Here is a 6,000-nt window from a genome sequence, read left to right as displayed (position 1 = left end):
GACTACAGTTTTCTGTGTGTCTCCAAGGAGCTTAGGTCTGATACTGGGGCTGGATCGATGGGAATTTAGGCTTCAGAATGCAGGAATCCTTTCTGCTGGGGCCTGGCCCTGCTGAGGCATGAGAAAGGTCATCAGAGGACAGCTCCTTGCTGTTCCAGCCCCGGTCTCACTGAGAACCAAGGATGTGCAGATTGGCGATCCTGGGGTCCAGAGAGAAGCCTGTTCCTCCCCTCAGGCTTTAGATGGGAGGCACAGTGATGGGAGTTCTTGTAGCAAGTCCCACTGAGCAAGCTGTTGGTCCTGATAAGAAAGCCGTTTGGCTGGTTCACAGTTTAATCTTTCAGGACTGGGCATTTTCTGAAACAAGCGTCTAAATTACTTGTGTTGGTCCCAGGGCCATTTGACACAGGGAGGAGGAACTGGGAAGGACCAGGCACATGCCCTCCATTTCATCCTCTAAGTAGTCTTTGCAGAGATGTGTATTTCTCCTCTCCCCACTTAAACTAATTCAGCACTTACTTTAACAATAAGTGTGCCGTGTGCTAAAGGGCAGTTCATGTCACATTTCTTTATCTTAATGTCATCTGGTATAACTTTGCTCCATCCATCTGGTTTGGCAGTAAATCAAATCTGGCTCTGTTTAGGGGTCTCTTCCTCCCAGGGCCATGAACTCTCCAGATCCCTGGAGCTCGGTCAGTCCAGAGTGAGGATATCCCCTGGCCCCCAGTCGATCCTGGCAATTCCTCCCAGGTGCTCCCAGGTGGGGAGGTCTGAGGGTCACCTGCCTGTGCTTGGTGCTCTGGCCCAAGGAGGCTGCCCAAGGGTTGAGACAGGCCGTCCGACCACCCTAGCTGGTCCAGAACTTTCTTGACTTTGTCATAGGACCCTTGGTTCTGGGTAGCTAGAGAGGTGGTCACCCTAACCACAACATGTCTGTCTTCCTCCAGAGTGGTCCAGTTCCCTTGAAAACCCCCTGGACGGGCCACTCCCCACATAGCACACCAAGAACCCACCCTTGCTAGGAAAATCCAGCACCAGCCACCAGGAATGCAGATCTTTGAAAATCGAGCCTCCTGTATATGGAGGCTCCTGTCCATTCTGTATAGGAAATTTACCACATTGATAATTTTCTTATTAATGCCAGTTTAAGTTTTCCCAGTTCTTCTGACCTCCATAAATCTTCCACCTAAAACCCCAGCATTCCACAGACTGGACTGGCACATCCTGAGGCTAGGAGGGATTTCCCTCTCTCATCTTTCCCTGGAAGCCAAACTTATATTATAAAACCATTACTGCTATTTTTCATTTCCGATCTCCTTGAAAACTTTGCTTAGGAAAAAAATGCCTTTCTTCACTAACGAGTTTCTCAAAATGGGACCAGGGCCAGGTCAGCTTTAGCTCATCCGTGGGAGTGTGCGTGGTGAAGGGGTGTTTAATCACAGGTACAGGACACTTACGGCTGCTTTCTAATGATCACTGTGGGCGCAGTCTCCAGCACCACGCTTTTACTTTATTTTGACATATTTATAATTGCCTAGAAGGATTTCTTAGACAACTACCACTTTTATTGATACAGAAAATCTCAATGTGACCTAAATGCTAGATGCAACCTTTTATTTATTTCTGTGATGGATGAAAAATATTGAAGTAACTTAAGGTATGGCTGAGTGAGACAATCAGAAGAGGTAAACGGCCTGATTGCTGTCTTTTTCATTCTAACTGAATCATTTAAAGAAGTTTGGTTAAAATGTATGATACAAAATAAAACTACCTAGGTAGTGTTCAAGGCCATGTATTTGTTAAAACCAAAGCTAGTGAGTCAGAATACTCATGAAGTTGTGGCCGTTATTAACTCCTTGGCCAGAGACTCTTGAGATGAGAAAGTCGGGTCTGTGTGAGGGAAGCGGCCTCAGATCAGGTGGCCTTCCTGACTCATCCCTAGTAAGTGGAGGTCCTCCAGGGTCGCGTCCGACTAGCTCTCAGCCACCTCCCTTGTGTCCTTCCACCAGGGAAGGTTGGAAAGAATTTTTAAGGCAGACCCAAGCTTCCTTCCAGCCTGCCCCTGGCTGGACCTATTCCCAGCCCATTTCCCAGGAGCACCTGGACGCCGTTTGGTCCCCTCCTCGTGGGGTTGGTTTGGCTCTACACTGTGGCTCTGCTGCCATGTCTCCGTCTAGCCTGGGAGAACCTGCCTCCCACCGGGACCCTCAGGAAGGCCTTGTCTGTGCTGCAGAAGCACCCCAGCCTGGGCAGAGCGTGGCACACCTGCGTGGCCATGCTTTGTGGGATGGGCGTGGTGGACGCTGATTAACGCCAGAACGGCCGAGGCCCCGAAGCTACCTGTCGCTGGGGAGGATTCGGGCAGTGCACAGTAGGCCTGCTGCATGGGCAGCAGTTGGCAGCAGCTCTGCCCTGTTTCAGTCTACTGTTATGAAACACAAAGCTACACACCACACGAGTGTTGGCTGGAGGACAGGAGGCAGGACAAACGTGGTGGCAGGTTCTTTTGATGATAAAAGTCCAGCACAAGCTGCTCCAAGCAAGCAGCTCACTCACTGGAAGCCACTGGAAGGGTTAGTGGCAGTTCGTGGTACAGAGGTACGTGTCTGCCCCGTACACACCCTGCCTGCAGTGCCCTGAGCCTGGTGCATCCTAAAAGTCCAGTCAAAGAGGATCTGCTGCAGAGATGGGCGCATGCCCAGGGACATGGGGGCAGGGCGATAGCTCCCCAGGATCGGCTAGAAAAGTCAGCTCCAGGGAAGATGAAGGAGATGAGAAGTAAAGAAGACCTCGGTGCACACAGCACCCAGCAAAGGACAGCTGAGGACTGCTTCTGACCACGACACTGTCCTGCATGGTCCCATGGGCCCAGAGTCACCTCCAAGAGAAAGGCGCAGACAGAATGATGTATCCATAGAGTGTCCGTGGGTGCCCAGAGGTTAATCAGAATCAGTGAGGCTCCTCTCGCGACATCAGGCTGAACATACCTAGAAATAAGCCCAGGTGGCATCGACTGGATGAGTGTTCAACTTATGACCCTGGGAGAGCAACCAGCGTTGGAGGGAAACTGTGCTTTGCATTTTGAATTTTGATCTCTTCCTGGGCTAGTGCTTTTGCTCTGCCGGGCCATGGTGGCAAGCCATCACTCCCAGCTGGCCACCCACCCCAGCGGCACACAACCCACACTCTGCCCTGAGCTGGGCTGCCAAGCTCTGACACTCCGTGGGTTGGGTGCATTAAAGCCCCTGTTAATATCGATGACATTTCCCAATGATGACGGGCTTATCAGGACGTGACCAGCTCAGGTCGAGGCACATCTGTGTTAAGTTGATTAGGAGTCTGAAAATGTGCACTTCAAACACAGAATGAAAGTCAGAGAACGGGAGATGGGAAGGCAGATGATAGATAGATAGATAGATAGATAGATAGATAGATAGATAGATAGATAGATAGATAGACAGATAGATAAATAGACAGACAGACAGACAGGAGGGAGATGGAGCAAACTCTTCCTGACACACAGGCCACGTAGACTCATACCTTGGGGACTCTACTCAATAAATGATGGTGCAAAGAAATCAGCTAACAAGGGACTGAATGAAGCAGGTGAAGGTGGACTTGGGGGGCCAGAGTGAGGAGGAAGGGGAGTTGTTCCTCCTTTGCCTCCTCTAGGATGTTGCCTGAAAGGAGACCTAAGTTTGGAATAAGATTGAACGTGTTCTGCCTCCCCTCACCCTCCTCTCTCCTGCTGTGATGGGGGTGGGGGCACTCTAACACACACTCATGGGAACGGTCCAGTCCACAAGGTGCCCAGCTCCTCCCAGTTGGTCTGCGTCTTTTCCAGTTATACCTCCAAAAGCCAGAAAATACAGAGGAAAAACCCCAGTCCCAAACTCATTTGGAGGCTTGGTCACCCTGGGTTCAGAGTATTCCCAGTTCAGACTTCACGTGCTCCTCCTAGAAGGATAACGTCACCACTTACCCTGCTCCATTGTAAGGATTTGAGACCAAGAGAAGGGGGTGTAAGCTGTTCCACAGAAGAAGCCAGACCTGTTTGATTTGCACAGAGCTGTTTTCCAGGTTCAGCCCCAAGTGAGGTTTAAAAATAAATGAACTCAGCTGGGTGCAGGGGTACACCTCACTGTCATCCCAGAAACACAGGAGGCTGAGGCAGGAGGATGGAAATTCCAGGCCAGCCTCAGCCTTAGAGAGACCCTGTCTCAAATTTAAAAATAAATAAATGAATAAATAAATGCCTGAGGATGTAGCACAGTGGTAAAGCACCCCGGGTCCCACCCCTAGTACCAACAGAAATAAAATATAATAAATGAGCTCATTGGGGTTGGGGTTGTTGAGGTACATGTGGTCTCACCAGTCTCAAATCCAGAGATAGGCTTAGAACCAAGTGCCGCAATCCCTTGTTCTTCCCTGACTGACAACGAGGCCCTGCTCCAGGCAGCCCATGTCACAGGGAGATCTGACAGACCTTTACAGGAAGGGGAGGCTATTAATTTGGTCGTGTTAATTTATCATGGTGGAGACCTGGTGCCTCATTTAACATTTACCCCATTGATTTTATGGGGCCTCTTTACAGCTGTTAGGACAGTTGGAAATGTTAAAGGGAAGGGAGCTCCCTCTCCTCCTGCTCATTATGCTAGAAGAGGAACTTCCAGGCCCTGGGAAGCTTATGGTCCTCAGAGACTCTCAGATGATGGACAGGTGCAGTGTGCCACCCCAGGGCGGAGCAGGGAGCTAACTTGCAGGGTGTCTGGGACAGGCCAACGAGATGCAGCATGGAAAATTAGCCCAGTAAAACAGCTATAAAATATGAGTCACGGCGTCATAAAAACACCAAGAGACCAAGCATCATAAATATCCCAAGCAGCCGAGAACAAGGCCCGCTACCTCGTGCAAACCTGGAAATAGCAGGTTTCATAGCTGTGTCATTAAAGTTCTTGTTTAAGCATCTCTGAAATAACAGCCAGTGCATTGGACAGGACATGAATCCACCCTCAAATGTGGGCCACTAACCACAAAAGGGCAGAGAGAGGTGGAGACTCTAGGAATAATTTGGCCCACTATTTCCCAAAGCAGAAGTCGATTCTTGTTATGGGCGTAGCTATTTTTCCTTTTCTTTTCTTTGCAATTCTTTGTACCATTTAGTGTTTGTTTTCCTTATTTTTTTAAATGGACTCTTCATTGAGAAGAAATAATTGTATGCATTTATTGTGTACAACATGGTATTAAATATGCGTCTATTGTGAGATGGACAAATCAGGCTCATTAACATATGCAAGCCTCACCTACTTGACCTTTGACTTGAACTTACTTATTCTAACCCCGCCACCCCCTGCAGGATCTCCTTCCCATCAACTCCTGGATCATTTTCTTTCTCTCTAGGGGAGATACAGGGATCTTTTCCAGGAGCCTTTTATCACAATGGTTCCATCCCTCAATCAACACACCGCCTCTTTTGCTGTGCTTCTGCTTCAGGAGAACTTATGAATCCACACTGCTGATTCATGAGCTCTGAACTGGCTGACCTCACTCTGTCTCAGATCCTGGTGGAACTTCTCTGTGTCCTCTCCATGAGGCACACCGCTCCTGTCTTCCCACTTTGGCAGGTGAAACAGCAAAATCAACAGCCAAGACAACAAAAATGCAAAGAAACCACCTCCACACAGACTGCAGTAATGGCTCTTGTAATGGCAGGTCACTGCAATAATAATGGGGGTGCAGGTAGCCCCTCTGCACCCCCCCCCGGGAAGGGCCGCTGCAGATCTTGACGTTCCTTACATTGTAGGTCTCTTCTTCTCCAGGGCCTTCCCCTGACCCTCAGCATGACCCCAGCAGCAGCCAGGCTGCTCTCTGAAAGTCTATACCCACCCCTTAGCTAACCTAGCAGATACCATGCGTGGTTTTTTATAAAGACTGCAGAAGCAGAGGCTGGAGGTGGCCATTGAGCTATTAGATGGGCCAAACCTGTTTCCCACTCTTCCT

This window comes from Ictidomys tridecemlineatus, chromosome 2, assembly GCF_052094955.1.
Source record: "Ictidomys tridecemlineatus isolate mIctTri1 chromosome 2, mIctTri1.hap1, whole genome shotgun sequence".
NCBI lineage: Eukaryota > Metazoa > Chordata > Mammalia > Rodentia > Sciuridae > Ictidomys > Ictidomys tridecemlineatus.
This window is presented reverse-complemented; position numbering follows the sequence as displayed.